Here is a 21799-nt window from a genome sequence, read left to right on the forward strand (position 1 = left end):
GCTAGGGCAGGACTTGCATTTTGATGTTGCAAATTGTCTCCAGGCCTTTAAAAATATTAAAACAATAAAAAAGTAATAAAGTATTTTTAATAGTTTAAGATGGATAATATAGTACCTCTGGTAAAAAAATTGTGATGTAATGGCAAATCATTTTTCTTCATGAAGATTTTTTTAAATGAAGCATGAACTAACAAAGACTGAATTGAGAACAAAAGTTGTTGTTGGATAATACATATTGAGATTTCATAGGCCATTGTAAATGGCTCAAAGAGCTATAAAGTGATATGAAAAATGAAAGCAAATTTACTATTAATTTTTATTAATCATAGTCTGAAATTATTTTATTTGTTTACTTGTTTATTGTCATTCTTCTCACTAGAATGGACACCAATGAGGGAGGGCAAGCACCATTTCTCTGTTTTCCATTATGTATCCTACTAGCTATACAGCGATGGGCATATATTTGTGGAATGACAAATTCATAATCTAGCCCCATCAACTGTTCAAAATTACTCTTTCCCTAAATTTAAGTACTATTATAAGTACTATTAAGTACTAATTATAAGTACTAAAATGAGTTATCTAATGATTATTTGAAAAACAAACAAATCAAAACTCAGTCCTGACCTGAAATTGTATATATGATAATCACAAATATGTTCTTCATTAGATATAGATTAGTATAGCTCTATATTTTCAACATCTGTCATTTTAAAATAAATTATTGAACATGGTTAGATTACTTGTAAATGGCATCAATCAATTAGCACTGTAAGACTGAGTCTTGAAGGAATTTTTTAGAGACCAATTGGTAAAGCTTTAACTTTTCATATTCCCCAGAAAAGACTAAAGTGATTTGGGCTCTCACTAAGCTCCCTCCCTTCCCCCTCTATTGAAGAGTTAATTAGTGTGCACATTATTGGGGCTGCCAGACTTACGCAGAGGTAAGAGTTTGAACAAGAAGCATGGGACTGACGCAGCCCTTTCCCTGCCATTAGAGGAGTGAAGTCTGGCACATCCTGTTTTTTTTAATGGCACCAAATCAAAGACTACTTACTGCACGGACTGCTAAAGACTCATTTTTTCATTCTTATAGAGAAGTCCCTGATGGGCCTTTACATATTAAACCAAATCATTGTCACTTCTATCAGTTTTGCTCTTCATTTGCTTGATGTATTTCATCTGCATTGGGAGGAATTAAGAATTACTGTTTGATCTATTGTATTTATTGTCATACATTTATACTTTAGGTTTTCTGCAAACCTATATAGAATATACTGTTTAAAGACATTAAAGAACAATTAGCACCCTGAATTGCCAAGGCGGTTAGTTCTACAGATATCTCTTAAAGTTTAGTAAAACAACAATTTTAAAAAAAATCTCTGGATTAGGGTGACAAGTTTGTCCTGGTTTGCCAGGGACTTTCCTGGTTTTAAAATGGAATATCTTGAATTTCTAGTTGTGTTGCTGAGAGAACCTTATCAGGATTTCTTGCAACCAGAGAATGCAATTGATTTGGAGTCCCAACACTGGATTTTTAAAAATATTATTTTCATTTGAGTACAATTGGTACATGATCTTATTTTGGTTATATTAGTTTCAGGTGTACAATATAGTGAGTCAACATTTTTATACTCTACACTGTGATCACCCCACTAATTCTAGTATTCATCTGTCACCATGTAAACTTACCACAATATTATTGACTATATTTCCCTTCTGCTTTTCTTTTTTTTTTTTTTAAATATATTTTTATTGATTTTTTACAGAGAGGAAGGGAGAGAGAGAGAGAGAGAGTTAGAAACGTCAATGAGAGAGAAACATCGATCAGCTGCCTCCCGCACACCTCCTACTGGGGATGTGCCCGCAACCCAGGTACATGCCCCCGACCGGAATCGACCTGGGACCTTTCAGTCCACAGGCCGATGCTCTATCCACTGAGCCAAACCGGTTCCGGCCCCTTCTGCTTTTCAATCATCTCTCCACCCTCCCGTATAGTAACCATCTCTTTAATCCAGCGGTTCTCAACCTGTGGGTCTCGACCCCTTTGGGGGTTGAACGACCCTTTCACAGGGGTCACCTAAGACCATTGGAAAAACATATATAATTACATATTGTTTTTGTGATTAATCACTATGCTTTAATTATGTTCAATTTGTAACAATGAAATTGGGGGTCACCACAACATGAGAAACTGTATTAAAGGGTCACGGCATTAGGAAGGTTGAGAACCACCGCTTTAATCTCTGTTTCTATGAGCCTGTTTTTATTTTGTTTGTTTTATTTAGTTTTAGGATTCCACATAGAAGTGGAATTTGTTTTTCTCTGCCTGACTTATTTAACTTAGCATAACCTCCAGATCCATACCTATTGTCGCAAATGGCAAAATTTTATTCATTTTTATTGCTGTGTAATTAATATTCCATTATATATATATATATATATATATATATATGTAAAAGTAGTGAATATGAGAAACAGAATTTATTCTTGTATTATTTATCATATTTATTTGTATAAAAAAGTCAACAAACAATATATGTTGGTGAGATGTGAAGAAAAAGGAACCCTTGTGCATTGTTGGTGGGAATGCAAACTTGTGCAGTCCCTATGGAAAACTATATGGAGAGTCCCCAAAAAACCAGCATTGTATTTTAAAGGATAATAAATCCCCACCATAGCAAATAAACAGGTCAATAGCAGCGAAAGCACACTTGTTTTAAGGAATTGCCTTGTGCATAGTTCTTTGAAGTACTACCCTTTGGAATCAGACCGGAATTAGACATTTGTGCCTTGTTCTTTTTTGGTTCCAGGAACACAGGGTCAAGTTATTCAGAAGCATTTGAAGTTGTTTAGAGAACTGTGAAGAGTTTCACCAGACTAAACAAATTATACCTGACTTCAAGATTGATTCCCAAGGGGCTGCTGATGACAGTGTCCATATCAAAGGTAGCAGTGATGCTTTTGATAGAATGAATCATTGCTGCAAAGCAATCTTATATGAGAACCAGCTTCCCCTCCATGCAAATGGGAGTGATCTGTGCATTGGAAAAATGCTTCTATTGTTCTGCTGTGCTGGAGACATGAATGTTGAGGGAGGAGAGTGCTGGAAGCCACAATTGTCAGGGATTAAGGACATTGTGTCCATGGTTTGAGCACCCTACTCCTCTATTGTACTTGTTAATTCCTTGAACCTTTGACCTTGTCAGTTTGCTTTTCCAATCCTTTTTTTTGTTTGTTTTTTTATGATTGACACCTAACTTATTCCTGGGGAGTGGAGGCAGCATGACATAGCAGAAAGAGCAAGGGTTTAGAGTCAGAATGATTGGGTTTAAATCCTGGCTCTGCCCAGCACTAACTATAACTCTAGGCAAGTCTCTTGACTTCTTTAAATCTCAGTTTATTATATACTACATAGATTTAATGATTCTTTTTATGATTATTTTGAGAACTAAATAGAATGATATACATTCAAGTGCTTAGTAGGTAATGAAATTATACTAAAAAGGACAAACAAATCCACATGTTGTGATGATGTGTACACTACCCTTGGGTGCTCATATGCAACAGGTGGTCTTAAAAGGTTGCTGGTTTGGTAAATGTTGGGCTTGAAGTAAAGAAAATACTTTAAATTAAAAGTCGGAGGATATGGATTCTGCCCTGTGCTCCACCCTTAACTACTCTTGTCCTTTGGTTTCCAGTGAGCTGAAGTGTGAAAATAGTGTCAAATGATTCCTAGAATCCCTTACACTTCTAAAATCCCATGAGTCTGTGAAGCTTGAAATATGTGAATCTGAGGTGTGTCTGTGTTCTAGATAAATCATGGTGCCATGTATGTCATTATATTTTACAAAAGACACCATCCCACATCTTTGAGTTCGGCCTCAGGAAGAAGAGTGGTCTCTTGCAGCCTTACAGACGATTCAATATGGCCTTGTACATTCTTTCCCCATTCCATAGCCATAGCTGTTGTGATTAGGAGTGGGAACCTATTACACGGTGGGCCTGTTAGTTTCTCTTGCTGGACTCTTGGGATTAGAATATGGAAAGTCTAGATAATAGACAGTGATGCTGGACCTGGAAGATCACCGTATAGGTGTTTAGAGGCTCAGGGTAAATTTGTGGAAGCCATGATGGGGAATGTGAAAGCAGAGTGAAGGAAGACAATCTGGAGGTCGGTTTGATGGAAAGGGAGAGGCGGGGGAAGGGAACAGGAAGAAGGAAAGATGGAGGAAGCAACTTCTTTGGTCATTTTTCATTGCAATCACTCACAGGCCTTGCTATTCTTTTTTACAGTTGAGTTCTGTGAAATATCTCTGTATAGTTGACCATGGAACAATATGGGGGGTTAGGGGTCCCCAACCCCCTGCACAATAGAAAACATGGGTATAACTACAGTCGGCCCTCTGCATCTGCAGATTCCCAACCGCAGACAGAAATATTGTATTCTCTTTCACTTAAAGCAGACTTGAATGGCTTTTCTGTTCCTTATGTTGTAAGACATATGGTGATTCAGACTAGGAACTGGTAACATGGACTGGGAATTCCCCAACAGCAGGGATTTTGTCTTGTTCCCTTTTGGAACAAACATTTGGCCCAGCATTCTGCACAAAGTAGGTGCTCAATGTATTTATACTGAAATGACATGAAAATCATATATTTGTGTATAAATAGCATCCTTGATGGCATTTATATAAGAAGCATTAATTTTAATAGATGATTATGTTTCAGGAACCATTCCCTGAATCCTCCTAATTGGGCAAGAAACATTTTTGAACGCTGACTTCACTGTGTCTTAGGACCAATTCAGCTGTAAGCTCACTGTAGCTTTATTTTAAAATGGTGAAGACCTGGGGTGAGGTGGGGGTGGCTGGGACGAGGAAGGTAAAGGGAGGGGAAATGGGAGACATCTATAATACTATCAACAATAAAAAATATATATTAAATTAAAAAATATCTGAAGCAAATAAAGCTAAGAATAAAGATTTTTATAAAGTGGGGAGGGGGGTGGTGGCGGCGAGGGGTTGTCTGTTGAACTTAATAGCCTAGGATTGCTTTACATACTGTGGAGATATAAATTTATAGTCGTTCCACATAAGCAACTTGCAGTATAGTTGGGAAAAGACAAAAAAGAAAGAAAGAAAAAAGGAAGGAAGAAATAAATAAACAAAATATGGTGATTTGCAATGGATTTCAAATGGCTGGGAGAGTAGAGGGTCAGCAAGGTCTACTTTATTTAGAGAAGGTGTTTGGAGTAACAGCAAGGTCGAGTTACTCCTTGGAGATTTGGCAAAGCAGAGAGGTGGGGAGGAGGAGGACCAAAGGCTAAGCAATGGCCTGGAGGCAGTAATGAGAGTTGTGCAGTGCACACCACTAACAACTTAACAATTTGCGTTGAGAAATTTGAGACAGAATGGCCGAGTATGGGATGCAATAAAGGATTACGGTTAAGAAGGCTGAATCTGGAATTGGACTTTCTGGACTCAAATCCCAGTTCCACACCTACCTCGCCTCTTATTGGCTTTGTGACATTGGGGAATTTATTTAATCTCCTTGTTCCTCAGTTTCCTCACCTGTAAAATTGGGGGTAAAAATTGTATCCACCTCACAGGGGTGCTGCAAGGATTAAAGAGGATACTGTTTGTAAAGTTCTTAGATTAGTGTCTGGCACTTAGCACAATCAATGTTAGCCGGCACTATCTGTTGTAATAGATATCTGCTCAGATAATAGACTCCTGGGTCATGGTTGTGTTTTCCTGAGCAGGGAAGTGATATGATTAAAGAAGGAGAGACAGGGATAGGAGGTCCAACAAGGACCACTGAGGGGGAGTATTGCAATAATTCAGGTGTGAGGCGGCAAAGGCCACAGACAAGGCTGTGGCTGAGAGACAGCAACGTGGTGGAAAATCCGAGAATCTTTAAAGGAATAGTGTCCACTGCTGTTACCCTGGTCCAGGACACCATCATCTCTTGCTTGATTACTGCAACCTCCCTTAACCTCTCCTGCTCTGGCCCTGTCTCCTGCAGTCTTATCTCAGCACAGCTACTCTGTGCATACTGTGCTATTGCTCCCACCTCACTCAGAGCACAAGCTGAACTCCTCACTGGGATCTGTGAGGGCTGCACTGCTGGGTTCCCATTACCGCTGGCTTCATCCCTCGCTGTGTGCCTACTTGTTCTCTCTACTCCACAAAGCTGCCATCCCTGCTCTTCCTCAGACACATCAGACCTGTTCCTGCCTGGGCCTGGTCTTCTCCTAAATATCTCCAGAGCTAATTCCTCCACCTCCTTTAGGTCTCTGCTCAAATGTCCCCTTATTAGTGACATCTTTCTTGACCCCCTTCTGAAAATAGTAACCTTTCTCTACCTCGGTACTTCCTGTCTCCCCTACCGTGATTGGCTTCTCCTTACCTTATCACCATCTGACATGATTTCTTTATTTGTTCATTATCTAATTTCTCCACTAAAATGTTAGCTCTAGGACAGCAGATATCTTTGACTGCCTTGCTTGCTGATGTATCCACAGGACCAAAAGAGTGCCTGGCATGTAGTAACCACTCAATAAATAAATATGTTGAAAGAATGTGAAAATAAGAGCAATTGGACTTGTATCAGGTACTCTACTAGATGCCTCCTCAGAAGTTGCCTCATTTGCTTCTTGCAGTGACTCTGTCAGAATGTAATGTTCTCATTGTCTTTCAAATGATTTTGAGGCACAGAGCCAGGAGGTAACCAAGAGTACAGAGCTGGTAAGTAAAACAATCAAGAATTGTGTCCATTCTTCTGACCTTGGTAGTGTCATTAACATGAGATGGGGAGGCAGGGCTCAACCAAGCACCAAGGTTTCTAGCGGCTGAACAGTGGAAGAGCAGAGGAACCACCCACAGAAATGGGAATGCTGCGAAAGAAGGTCAGTGTTTTAGAAAGAGAAGTAATGAGGAGAGAACTTCAAGGCCAGTTTCAAGACAACCCCGCCTCCCCCACAAGAGTAGGAGGAGAAAAAGGAGTCTGTGAAGGACTGAGAAGAACCAGAAAAGAGAAGAAGCACAGAGGTCAGGAGGAGCCGTGGACAGGAAGGAGGGGAAGTACAGAGGCCACATTTTGCAAGGCAACTAAAAGTAGGTCGGCTGGAACTTGGCAACAAAAACAACATTGGAGAATCACTTGCTTTTTGATTTTATAACAGAATAACCTATCTCAACAAAGTGCTAAAAGGCATTTAATTAAAGTGGATTAAAATTAATTTTCATTTGAGGACTTTTTTTCTCCCGCTGCCCTCATTACATTTTGAGATGCTTTGGGGTGCTTTCAAAGAGTGGATCAGGAAGGAGGGTTTGGTGCTCCAGCCTGAAGTTTTCTTGTGCCTTTGCATGGCCTGAGTCACTGAAAGGTCCTATATTTAGAGTGTCATTGACACAGATAAGATCTGGGCCCCAGTTGGAAAATACAAAAGCAAAAGGGGATACTTTAGTGATTTCTTTGGTGGTGGCAGGAAGATTGAAAATCAAGTTTCTACGCTAGTATAAGTAATATTGCCTGAAATCTGTTTTTTTTTCCTTGTAAACTAGAAATTCTGATAACTTCATTATCATTCAAGCAAATATTCCCTGCCCTACCCTACTTCAATGGGGGAAGTGTGTGTGTGTGTGTGTGTGTGTGTGTTTAGGGGTATCAGCAAACAAGTAAAGCTCTAGTTTAAAACATATTGAAATGATAGCATTGGCAAAAATGCTGGTGAAGTACACCTAACAATAATTTATCAACTGGTGGTCTGTCATGTACAGGTAAGACATGGGAGCTGGACAGACAAAAATGATTTTGAGGCACAGAGGCAGGAGGTAACCCAAAGTACAGAGCTGGTAAATGAAACAATCAAGAATTGTGTCCATTCCTCTGATCTTGGTTGTGTTGTTAACATGAGATGGGAGGCAGGGCTCAACCAAGCACCAAGGCTTCTATGTAGACATGGTTAGTCCACCTGGCTCTAGCCAGAAAGGGCCTTTTCAAGGTAGAGTGTGTGTGAAGAGCACATGGTTTAAAGTTCTCAGTTTATTAGACAGTAAAGTCACATGACCAGGGGCCTGGAAACAGAATCTATCCCTTGTATTCTCTGAAAGCAAGTATTAATAGCTGTGTTGAGTAGCTGCATCAGACAAGATATGCAGCATAGTTTCTTTTTTATCACAACAAAAGTGTTACTGGGTTGAGATCATCATGACACATAGCTTCTGGAAACTGAAAGGAATAAAATCTTGCAGGATTTCAAAAGGAGCAAAATCATTAACACTGAGCCAAAGCCCACTGGCATGCATCATAGAAATCAAATAGATATAGAGGGCTCCTCGGAGGGGAAAAATGCATGACTCTAGGCTACCCCTTCACAAGATGCTAATATCAAAACCTCAATACTAGTTTCCAAAGAAGCAGTTCATCTGTAGCTGGTTTTCATGCCATATCTGATAAATGTGTGTAGCCAAGGCTGACCTTGAGCAGAATGAGGGAGCAGGAGTGTGTTTTGGCTCACCACACCCCTCTGCCCTTTTCATCCCCACCCTGAAGACCAAGCCTCTTAAGGAATGCAAGCTTTGACATTCTAAACAATAATTTGAGGCCTGTGGTATGACATTAACCATGTTCAATACTCCCGCCCTTTTCCCTTTTATCACTTTCCTCCATCCTCCTTTCCTTTTGTTCCATGTTTTATTTCCTTGACATTTCTTTTTTCTTTTTGCTGATCTGATGAAAATAAGTATAATTTTGATTGATTTGCAAAATAATAATAATAATTACATAACCTTTTTGCTCCAAAGTGACTTTTATTTTTAAATTTTTTTTTTATTGATTTTAGAGAAAGAGGAAGGGAGAGGGGGAGATAGAGAAAGAAACAGTAATATCAGCTGCCTCCTGCATGCCATCTACTGGGGATCGAGCCTGCAATCTGGGCACATGCCTTGACCAGGAATCAAACTGGCGACCTCTGGTGCCTGGGACAATTCTCAACCAACTGAGCCACACCAGCCCAAAGTGACTTTTTAAAAAGTCAAGTGCCTATCTTATCTAATAAAAGAATAATATGCAAATTGACCATCACTCCAACACACAAGATGGCCGCCCCCATGTGGTCAAAGATGGCTGCCATCATGTGGACACAAGATGACCTGCAGAGGAGGGCAGTTGGGGGGACCAGGCCTGCAGAGGAGGGCAGTTGGGGGGACCAGGCCTGCAGGGGAGGGCAGTTGGGGGCAATCAGGCCAGCAGGGGAGCAGTTAGGCATTGATCAGGCTGCCAGGGGAGTGGTTAGGGGGTGATCAGGCAGGCAGGCAGGTGAGCAGTTGGGAGCCAGCAGTCCTGGATTGTGAAAGGGATCCCAGATTGGAGAGGGTGCAGGCTGGGCTGAGGGACCCCCCCCACACACATGAATTTCGTGCACCAGGCCTCTAGTACTTGTATATAAGGATTCGTGGTACGAAGAATCAACCAATCAGACACAACCTTATTATGTGATGTGACTAATAAGATGCAACTCTATTATATGACCTATATATTCATGGTTCAAGTCAGGGCATTCACACTGGATGGTTATTGTTGTGTTGACTGTTGTCATTTTTTTTTTTTTACAATCTAAGGGAAAAGAGATAATTGCTCCTGACTAAATAGTCAGGTATTGCATGTTTTAAAAATTATTGTGGCACAGTGGTTGAAAATCACTGATCTAGGGCAATCCATCTGGGTGGGGGTTTCTTCAATTTTCTTGAAAAGTTTATTTTTTTCTGAGATTCTTTCAGAGTAATTAGAGGTATATGGGTGTGCATGCAACAGTGATAGCTAATATTCATTTCATGCCTGCTTAGTACCAGGCACCAATGTAAATGCTTTACAAATTTTAACTAATGTAATACTCCTAGCCACCCCATGTACTGGATATATCTTATAATTACTCTCAAGTAAGCATTAGCTGCTCTTTTTTCCCACATCTATATCATAAACGCCTGTGGTCATCATACCATAACGGTGGAACGACCAAACCACCAGTCACCAGGAAGTGCTGGAGCACCTCTCGGGCCCTCCCAACCCTCCTAACCCTCCCCCAGGCTGCCGGCAGCATCCCCAGAGTGTCGCGGGGTGCCGGCAGCATCCACGGAATGTGCGAGGCATTGCGGGGCGGCAGACATGGCCCTGATGGCAGGCTAGGCCTAGGGGACCCTACACGCATACGATTTAATTGTGCGCTGGGCCTCTAGTCATAATCAGGAAGACTCCATATTATAGAATATGGGCTAAATACTTAATTAAATAGAAAGAGATGATAATATTATAGAACACTTTGCTTTCATAAATCCTGATATGGAATCAATAGATAAAGACAATGATCACAAACCTAGAATTGGTATACCTGAGGCTTAGTGTGTTGTGGCTGAAATTATTTTAATTTAATTTTTTTTTTTACTTTTCCGTATGACAAAATTTTACTCATTTTTAGGGAAAAATTTTAAATAACGTTTAAAATTTTAATTATCACAAGTAAAAACTACTAAAAATATGTCATACATTTTCTTATAATCTTTCTCACAGAAAACATACCTGTACTTCATTTTTTTGGCTTTGCTCTGTAAGCACCCTGTAGATCAGTTTTCATTAAAATCATGTAATAGAGGCTTTTTAGGTATTAATTTTGAAATGGTTACCTCTTCATTATGTAATAACATTAAATACTACAGACTGATAAACTAAACAAGAAGTTCAAGGTGTTTTTGCTAAACTGAGGGTAAAATCATTGCTGTTCATTTGCTTGGGTTATCATGGCACTGGATCTAGTGAACCCAATACCCAAATTATGTTTTAACTATCTTCTAAGTGAAAGAACAAGCCTTGTGGGAAAGGCATACTGGACCTGCAGCCAAACAGACTACATCATGAAATTATTCTTGATTGCAAACTTTAGAAGAGAAATATCATAAAAATTTAGTATCATGTACACATGTGCCCAGAAAAAATTCCTGTAGCATTTGTCGTTTGATTGTTATTTTAATGCTCTGTTTTGTAATTAACTTTTTAAAATTTACCATGTAATAATTTTTCTCTGATTAAAAAAGTGATATCATGTTCACTGTGAAAATTCTGGAACATGCAGTCAAATGTAAGAATGAAAATAAAAATGATCCCAAATCTCCCCCAAACAGCAGCTATTCATTCACGTTTTGGTACAGTGTGAGCATGTTTAGCCTACATAGTGTTTTAAAATGTTTTTCAGCCAGGCCAGCATGGCTCAGTGGTTGTCAACCTATAAACCCAGAGGTCAAGGTTCGATTCCTGGTCAGGGCACATGCCTAGGTTGCAGGCTTGATCCCCAGTGTGGGATGTGCAGGAAGCAGCTGATCAATGACTCTCTCTCATCATTGATGTTTCCATTTCTCACTCCCTCTCCCTTCCTCTCTGAAATCAATAACAATATATTAAAAAAATGCTTTTCATATGAAAATATACATTTCTAGCCTCTCTTGAAAAATGATCAATAACTGCCAACACTGGGCTCACATTCTTGCAGGGCAATAGCTGATGGGAGCTGAGAAGCAACAGCCCCTCTCAGGCATTTCATCTATCCCAGCCTCCACCACTCCATTTTTTAAAACACTTGGTCAGCTTCATTTACTTGTTATTCTCAGGCTCAGGGCATAAAATTTTACATTTTGATTGAGTTTTCTCTCTTTTAGTTTAAAAACAATTCTAATTCAGGGCCAAAGCTATACTTTGTGGGTGGCAGTGGTGGTAACAAAGAGTGAGGGGGTCTCTCTGGCCTCTTGTGGGAGAAGGTGGGAGAGCAGAGATCTTTCACTTCTGGCTTCTGCTCTTTGTCTCCAGGTGTGTCTGAAATTTAAAAAGCTCTACATTCTAGGGGATTAATTTCCTTAAACACCTTCTAAATCTATTCTGCATGTTATTTGTACAACTTCAGCCATCCTATATAATAAAAGCCCAGCGACTGAAACGGCAGAATGACCAGAACAACCAGAGACCAGAATGACCACAGCCCCTTGCCCAGGCCAGCCCTGCCCCCCAGTGGGGACCCCCACCCTGATCAGGGGTGTAGCAGCCTGAAAACTACCTGCCACCCCTCGCCAGGGACTCCTACTCCGATCAGGTGTGTGGCCGGCCTGCAAACTGCCCATGGCCCCTTGCCCAGGCCAGCCCTGACCCCCAGCAAGGACCCCCACCCCTATCCGGGGCCCCCATCAGGGTAAGCCATCCGGCCCCCACCTGTACACCAGGCCTCTATCCTATATAATGAAAGGGTAATATGCAAATTGACTCTAATGGCGGAACGACCAGAATGACTGCTGGACCAGTCATTATGAGGCAAACTGACCACCTCTCGGTCTCTTTCCCCCGCAGGCTCCAATAGCCTGATGGCGAACAAGGAACCGGGGGTGGGTGGCAGGGAATGTGGGCAGTGCCAGGCCAAGACCCCCACCCCGCTGGTAGCGCCACACACAGAGGGTGACCTGCTGTGGGGGTGGGGCCAATGAGTGGGCGGGAAGAGCAGACCTCTAGGTCCCTTCCCCTGGTCGTAAGGCAGTGATCACCTGATGGCGAAAGGGAAACTGGGGGTGGGTGGCAGCGGGGGCCAGGGCTGGCTGCAGGCAGCCAGAGAAGATGGCCCCGATTGCAGGCCAGGCCTAGGGACCATACTCACACACAAATTTCATGTGCCAGGCATCTAGTATTCTTATCTATACTAATAAAAGGGTAATATGCTAATTAGACTGGATAGACCCGACATCCTTCTCGACAAAGCCATGTGGCGGGGACCAAAGCAGAGGTGGTTAGGGGCAATCAGGCAGGCTTGCAGAGTGGTTAGGGGTGATCAGGCAGGCTGGCAGAGGGGTTAGGGGTGATCAGGCAGGCAAGCAGGTAAGTGGCTAAGAGCCAGCAGTCCCGGATTGTGAGAGGGATGTCCGAGGGGGTCCCAGATTGGAGAGGCTGCAGGCCAGGCTGAGGGACCCCCTTTCCCCCCATCCCCCCACCAGTGCATGAATTTCATGTGCCAGGCCTCTAGCAAACTAATAAAGCTGACTTTATTAAGCTAAGAAATTACTTCCTCCATTTTTACTTTCTCATGTTACCTAACAGTGATGAGAGCCTTGTAAGACCCAAATCACTTCTCTTTAATCCCTGGTTTCATTTTAGGCCTAGGTCTTCCCATTTGATCCAACCACAATGACATTGTAAACACATCCCCATGTTATTAAAAATATTTATAAGAATAAATTTTAGTGGCTGAACAATGTTCCATTATATGAGAGTATCCATAAGGTCATTTTCCTGACCTTTCCTAGTGGGTGAGAGCTTAATGAGAGTCAGGTCCAGTGGGAAGGCATGCCCATTGATGGGGAAGAGAGGAGACAGGAGGCAGTGGGAATAGGCTACCAATAAAGAGATTTTAGAATTGGTTGCATTCAGAGGCAGAAGTCTAAGATTAGCAGAGAGTTCACAAACTAGAGTTCCAAAATCAACAGATTAGATGACAAGTGGGGGCCAAGACGCACTGTCATAAACCTGCAAGGAGGTCAGGAAGCAGACAACCAAGAGTGAGGAAGACAGTGGATGGGAAAGCGAGTCCATTGTAACCCTTGGTGCAGTCATAATTTGCATTTTTCTTTTTTTTTTCTTTTTAAATGAGATTCCCATTCCTGCTAGGTAAATACTAGTATAAGAGAGATGATGCAAGGTATGCAATAACTTATCCATTCACCTAAAGTTGAACATTTAGGTATTTCCAACTTTCCACTTAAGAAATAATATTGTGATGAAAATCTCAGTGCATAAAATTGTATAATTTTGGGTATCACACTTCAGGATAGATTTATGAAAATGGAAGAAGTACTTATTCTTTTTTTTGTTTGTTTGTTTTGTTAATCCTCACCAGAGGATATTTTTTCCATTGATTTTTTTTTTTTTAGAGAGAGAGAGTGGAGGTGGGGGAGGAGAGAAAGAAAGAGAGAGAGAGACCTATGTGAGAGAGAAACATTGATTGATCGCCTCCAGCATGGGATCAAGCATGCAGCCAAAGTACGTGCCCTGGACTGAAATCAAATCTGAGACCCTTCAGTCTTTGGGCCGACGCTCTAACCACAGGGAAAAACCGGCTAGGGCCATCCACATAAATCTTTGCATGAAAAGCTGCCACTGGCATCATACTTCTTATCTAGAATTTTTCTAGGCTATTGGCTTTCACATGCCTTGATCACATGATCACAGAAGTAAATTTACGAAGTGACTCAATACATGTATATATATGAAACAAACTAGTGGCCTGGTGCATGAAATTCGTGCACATTAAAAGAGAATTAATGAGAAGAAATATTTTAATATTGCTATTTGCCCTTTCTCTATAATAGAAGTGTCAGAGAGTAAAGAAAATTAGTAAAATGCATATAAAACCTCCCTCCTGTCAGAGTCTGGGGCATGCCATGGGACCTAGAGTCAAATCCCCACCCACCATCCTCACACACTTCGAAAATGTAAGAGATCCAGACCTGGCCGGCCCCACCCCTATTGGGTGAGACCTAGACCAGGCCGGCCCCACCCCCATCAAGCCCCTATGGGTGGGGGCACAGCCTCAGGTTCCCTGGCCTGGCTCCAGGGCAGGGGGTGTAGCCTGAGGTCCCCTGTCAAACCCCACTGGGTAGGGGGTGCAGCCTTAGGTCCCCTGTCAAGCCCAGCCCTTCCCCTCCCCTATAGCGTCATACCAGTGCTGAACGGGATGCATGCAGGCAGCGTGACGTTAGTGCTGGGGGCGGAAGTTCCCACCCCTGGCCCTGCCCACAGACTGGTCATGACTGGGACACCGTCATGGACAAATTAGCATATTCCTTCTTTATTATATAGATGTTTTGCAAATCAATTGCTGCCCTTCCTCTATGTGATGTATTCTGGCAAGTCCATTCTCTTCTAATTTAATTTTTGAAATAAGCTAATCATGACCCATTAAATGGATGTGATAACTCTCCAATGGGTCATCACTCTCAGTTTGAAAAACATCGTTCTAGGATAACTTCTGTTTTACAACTTGACTTGTTAGGACTTCAGCTCCTCTATTTTCTCCACTCATTTAATCTCCAGAGTTCCATTGTTCAACAATCCCTTTAAATTGATGACCTGTTATGGACTTGTTCACTGGGACTTGACCATCACTCCCCGCTAGGCATGACTTTCATGCTGCACCCTCAGTCTTGGGCACCTCGTCTCTGTTGGGCCCCATCCAGCTCCATTGGGGTCTGTCTTGGGCTGGCATGACCTCTTCATGCTTTCCTCCGGACACGGATCAGAAATTTGATAGGGAATGAAAGTTCGTGTCACATGACAGACAGCACTGAGCATTAAAAAGAAAGATCTTGCCTGGACCCCTCTCACTTGGCCCAACTATCCATATGTTGACTATCTCATTTCCTTTAATCTTTGCAAATGTCAACTTCCCAGAGAGGTCTTTCTGGACCACGGCATCTTTAATGGAACCTTGGTCACTCTGTGTCCCCTCACCTGCTTTTCTTTTCTTTGTAGTTCTTATTGCGGGTCTGGCTCCACCTTGTTTGGACTCATTGTATGTAGAAGCAGGGAGGAAATGCGAGCTCAGAGAGGTAAGTAAATATTCCAGGGCAACCTAGCTTGTTTGTGGCAAAGCTGAGCTAGAAAACAGATCCCTGGATATTTGCCAGTTCCTCACTGGTTTATGGTACTGTCCTGGTCCATGCTGTGGCCTTTATGATGAGGTTTGGGGGGTAATTTTTTCTCATAATAAGGTTTGGGATGCATTGCGTTGGACCGTCTTAAACTCAGTAGTAAATAACAGTGTGAAGATGCTCTGATGTTTCTCACTGGATGCTTCAAGTGCTTAGTCAAAAGGGCTTTGTCCTCCTCACATTTTTAGCCTCCCTACTCTTTGTTCATCTGCTCCCAATTTCCTTTCAGGTTTCATTTCACACAGAAATGAACTGAGGCATAGAGAAGTAAGTAATATAGATATCACCTCAATTAAACTAAATGACAATATCAAAGGGAAAGTGTTAAGTACAAAAGTCTAGAAAACTGACTGAGGTTGGTAGCTAGAAATTCTATATAGGCAAATATTTCAGTTTAAGGTTAACAAGGTACAGGGTTTAATGGAAAGTGGAATCAGGAAAAGGAGATGAGGGCTTGTGTCACAGGATTGGATAAATGAGATAAAGGAGCCCCGTAGCAGCACAACTAGGGTACAACTTCCAGACTAGGGGCTAAGGTTGGCTGGATTTCCAATTCCCTTATAACTTTTGTACCTGCAGCAGCAAGGTCTTTTGGGAAGCTCTAGAAGTACTTTCATGTAGTGCTTTCCCATCACAAATACCTCCTATGTTCCCCGAATGCAAAAGTGTTGGTGGTTAGTGGAAATTTTAATTTTGTCAGACCTGTTATCTATCTATTCACTACCTCTTGGCAATGACATGAATGTTTTCCTTTGGGGGAGTGGCTTCTCTCTCATTGGCTGCATTCTGGTGGGACTGTTAACTAAGATGCCCTGATGACCCCTAGATAAGAGGAAGAGGTAAGATTCAGGGGAAGCTACTGGTAAATGGGCCCTCTTCCTGGGAACTGAGTTTTGATCAGTGTGACAATAGGAGACTGAAAACAGTTGGAGTCACTTAGTCCAGAGGCAACACTTTGGACAATTGCAATAGTCCTGCTACATAGACCCTGAAGTGACCTTGCTTTTTGTCCTTTGCTGGGCCTGGCTCTCTAGCCTTCTCTTAGATTTTGTGAACTCTTCCAAATTCTTCTAGTACATATCTTTTACAAATGTTTATATTTGTTTTTGTCTATCAGATTTCTGATGCTGACAATGAGAACCTGAATGAGCACCATGGGCAGCCTGACCTGGGAATTCCAATTACCTCTTTCCACCAAAACTATACTAATGGGCTTGTCAAAAAATGTTTGTTCATCATCCACAGGGTGCCAGGTGCTATGGCAGGAGCTTTCATCTATGTTATCTGATTTGACTCTCATAACAATACCACACATAGAAATTATTTAAATTTTTCTCCAACTTTTAAAATTGTAGTAAAATATGCGTAATGTAAAATTTACTATTGTAATAATTTTTAAGTTTAGTGCTAAAAAGTATATTCATATTGTGCAACCATTGCCACCATCTATCTCCAGAACTCTTTTCATCTTACCAAACTGAAACTCTATACCCATTAAAGAATAACTCCTTATTCCCCCCAATCCTCAGCCCCAGTAACCTTTATTCTACTTTCTGTCTCTATGAATTTGCTTATTCTAAGCATACCTCATACAATATTTGTCCTCTGTGTCCAACTTCTTTCATTTAGCATAATGTCTTCAAGGTTCATACATATTGTAACATTATGTCAGAATTTCTTTTCTTTTTAAGGCTGAATAATCTTCATACACACACACACATATCACATTTTATTTACACATTCACTTATCAATGGACACTTGGGTTGCTTCCATGTTTTAGGTATTTGTAAATAATGCTGCTATGAACATGGGTATACAAATGGAGAGATTCTGTTTTCAATTCTTTTCCGTATGTATCTAGAAATAGAAAAATAGTAATTACATTTTTAATTTTTTTGAGAAATGGTCATACTTTTCCACAGTGGTTGTACCATTTTATATTCCCACCAATAGTGCACAAGGGTTCTATTTTTTCCATATGCTCACCAACACTTGTTCTTTTCTGTTTTTGTGATAGTAGCCATCCTAATGGATGTGAAGTGGTAGCTGTTTTTTAATTTTAGATGCAAGTACTGAAGGTAAGTAAATTTCCCAAAGTCATATAGCTTGTAAGTAAAAAAGTTGGGATTCAAATCCATGTCCTGTGGTCTTTCCATATGTCTGTCTGTTCCTTATCCTTTTCCCCAAATACATACTTCTGTTAGAAATTTAAAGGTATTCAATAAAGTTAAATTTGTCTTTTAGAAAAATACATCAGCTATTAGGAAGATTTAGGAGCCAAAAAATAATTCTCAGTCAATATCATAGAAAGCATGTAGCTGACCTATAACAGACTCCCAAAAGATTTATGGAGTTATAGTGCTCCATGATCATAGAGATCAATTCAACTTTTTCATCTTATAGATAAGAAAATGGAGGCCAACAAATTTCTCTGTTGTCAAGTATTACTGAAATTACTATTTGCCGATAGTGAGGTTTAGATCTAAACCAATTTAGTTTAGTCGTGAGACAGGTGGGAGTGTGTACATTTATAAAGCTCAATTAAAGTCACAGAGCTCAAAGGGACCTTCAGGTCTCTTATAATAATGTGTCCATTTGCCTCTATCATGACGAGTTTACACAATAACAACAGGTTTTCTCTTTCTTTACAGCCGACTAAGAAGGCAATTCAATCACTTTGTGCAGCCTTAAGGAGTCTCACACACCTCTCAATCTAATGACATTTTAACATGTAAATGTGAAGCACTATATATGTCTGTTTAAAAACTAGTACATTCTATTTAAAGGCATTTTAAACTGTTATTTTAAAATTAGAAGCAGTATTTAAAGTAATTGAAGTATTACTAGGGAACTGAAGTGTTGTAATAAGTAACCTTGAGTAACACTTTCATAATTAGAAACATCGGCCCTAGGTTTCAAACGTAAATAAGCAGGGTGAAAGATAATCATGTGGAGGGAATGCTTTGCCCAACCTGGGGACAGAACAGTTACAGAAGGTCTGCATAACACAGTGCAAATGTGTTAGATTCATCCTGGGATGCTCCACAACCCAGTTCAATGCAGCCAGTGCTTGCTGAAAGCCTCTTGTGTAAGCTACTGGGCAAAGACCTTTGGGGAAGAGAGACTACCAGATATAATTCCTCAGGAGCTTGAAAACTCGTTAGGGAGATAACATAGGTACACAAATGCCTCTAAAAGATATCAAGTAAAAAGTGGCATCAGGTCCACAAAAATGCACTACAGGTAGGGCAAGGCTACACCTGGCTGGGGGAGTCGGGGAAAGCGAGTGAGCTGTGTTTTTAAGGATGAATATGATTTTGACAGACAAGAATAGGGAAAGGGAGAATCGAGGCCTAAAGAGGAGCAATGTCCCTATATACATTTCTGTTTCACGACCTACACATACTTTAGAACCTTTGAAATTCCCACTCCTCTCCCCACATCTCCCTCTTTATCACTCTATTAAAATTCTTAACCACCAGGACTTAGATAAAACTATTTAAAATGGTATGTTAAAAGGGTATGTTTATTGGTAAATCTCTTTTCTTTTTTAAAAAAATTATTGACTTTAGAGTGAGAGTTCTGGGAGGAAGGGAGGAAGGACAAGATGGGGACTGGGCGGGGGCGGGGGGGGGAGAGACAGAGAGAGATTGATTTGTTGTTCCACTTATTTATGCATTCATCAGGTGCTTCTTGTATGTGTCCTGACTGGAGATTGAATCTGCAATCTTGGCATATTGACACTTTCACCAACTGAGCTACCCGGCCAATTTCTTTTCTTATTTTTTATTTTGTTTTTCTTTGGAAATGTGATTATATTACAGAAAAATTATTTTTTTAAAAAGGTGTGGTGAGGTGGGCTGGCGTAGCTCAGTGGTTGAGCATCAACCCAAGGATCAGGAGGTCATGGTTCAATTCCCAGTCAGGTCATATGCCTGGGTTGTGGGCTTGATCCCCAGTGTTGGGTGTGCAGGAGGCAGCTGATCAATGATTCTCTCTCATCATTGATGTTTCTACCTCTCTCCCTCTCCTTCCTCTCTGAAATCAATAAAAATATACTTTTTTAAAAAACGAGTGGTGAATAGCTCCCAAGGCCACCTCAAATCCTTGTTCCTCATAACTATTCCTGACTACTCCATAATGTTAAATTTGAATTGTAAATGTGAATATAAACTCCTGATTTAAAGAATGTTTGTGTGTAGCAATGAGCACACCTAGTGCATAGATGTTGCACTAAATATCATTTTCCACTAAATTGAGCCAGGTCTTTTTGACAAAGATCTGGGGCAAGGGAACATAATTTAGCCTAGTTGAGCCTAGGAAATCCCATAGTTCCAGAAAAAATGGAAATCCTCCAGGACTAACAGGGACCTATTAAGAAGTCAGTTTGAAGGAGCTCCCCCTGGCTAAATTTAGCATTAAAAAGAAGAAGTGAGGAGAGAAGAAGAAGAAGAAGAAGAAGAAGAAGAACAACAACAACAACAACAACAAGGGATGAAGAGGAGGAGAGGAAGAAGTAAAAGGAGTAGCAACAGCTCTTACTCATTTGGTGTTACTTTTACTTTGACAATTGTTATATAAAGGAAAATATGTAAGCATTTACCTCATCTTTTTTTTTTTTTAAAGGGACTCAACCAGCTGAGGACAAGCCGCCTGTGTCACTGGCCACCCATATGAAACAATGGGTGTTTCATAGCCAGCTTTTCTTTCTTTTTTTAAAATATTTATTTTATTGATTTTTTTTACAGAGAGGAAGGGAGAAGGATAGAGAGTTAGAAACATCGATGAGAGAGAAACATCGATCAGCTGCCTCCTGCACACCCCTACTGGGGATGTACCTGCAACCAAGGTACATGTCCTTGACTGGGACCCTTCAGTCCACAGGCCAATGCTTTATCCACTGAGCCAAACCGGTCAGGGCTTACCTCATCTTTTAAGGAGAAATTGTTTTTCCCTCGTTGAGAAGAGACGTGCTTTGTCCCCAAAGAATGTTTTCATTAGAAACCTATGCAATTATTGATATTCACCTATTTTTAGTCTACAAAATTTCACTGGATTCAACCAAAAATGAAGGAAAGAATTAGAGAAATTAACACTTTGCAACCCCCATGAAATAGTTGACTCAGATTGGAATCATTAATGAATGCTGAACTGATCACGTGAAAAGTGGCGGATTGTGAAAGTGAAAACATACCTTTACTTCTCAGTGGTGAGGTCTTGCTGTCATCACTTTAACCAAGTGGTAAAACTTAGCTTGTTAATGGTGAGACCACCTAACATGTTTCTCCTGATGTGATTCAATCTGAAATTCACAGCATGACCTATGAAGCATTCTAGCCAAAAATGTTTAAGCTGTGTGTTGGTTATTCTCCATTTGCCCTTATAAGTCTACTTGATGCCTTTCTCCATTTTTGCTTTATGCCCCTGGAGACATCCCTCTGCAGAATGTATCACCCAGGATCCCTTGCATTTTAGCTTCAGATTCAATTTGGCTAATGAAGAGTCTCTGGCAGAAATTTGGAGGATGAAGAAAAAAGATTTGGGGTATTTATTCCCTACCACCTCACTCCCCACCTGGGTACATTTGGGGCAGTAACTGTGTCCTTTTACATCTATGGCTCCTAGGGGCTCTTTTTCCAAAGCTCTACTGACAGATCCCAGGTGGTACTGTGAACACTTCACCACTCCTTGTTGTTCTCTATGCCTGCAGACATGCCTGCAAATAGTCCATTGACTTAACTCCCTTCATTTAATCCTTTGAGTGTACCACCTACTTTGCATCAAGAGTGACTGATTCAGCCTGAATCTAACCAGGCCTCTAATAGGACACCAAGGCTAGAAAAACAATATCTTGAGATAACAATCAGACAAATCCAGAATTTGGGATTGTTTGCAAGACAACTGGTCTGGAGTCTTCAAAGGTCAGTGTCATTTAAAAAAAAAATGAGTAGGAGCTCTAGCCAGTTTGGCTTAGTTGATAGAGTGTCAACATGTGGACTGAAAGGTCCAGGTTTGATTCTGGTCAAGGGCACATGCCCGGGTTGTGGGCTCGATCCCCAGT

This window comes from Myotis yumanensis, unplaced genomic scaffold (assembly GCF_028538775.1).
Source record: "Myotis yumanensis isolate MYYU_CA2020_CCGP unplaced genomic scaffold, mMyoYum1.0.hap1 SCAF_3, whole genome shotgun sequence".
NCBI classification, from domain to species: domain Eukaryota; kingdom Metazoa; phylum Chordata; class Mammalia; order Chiroptera; family Vespertilionidae; genus Myotis; species Myotis yumanensis.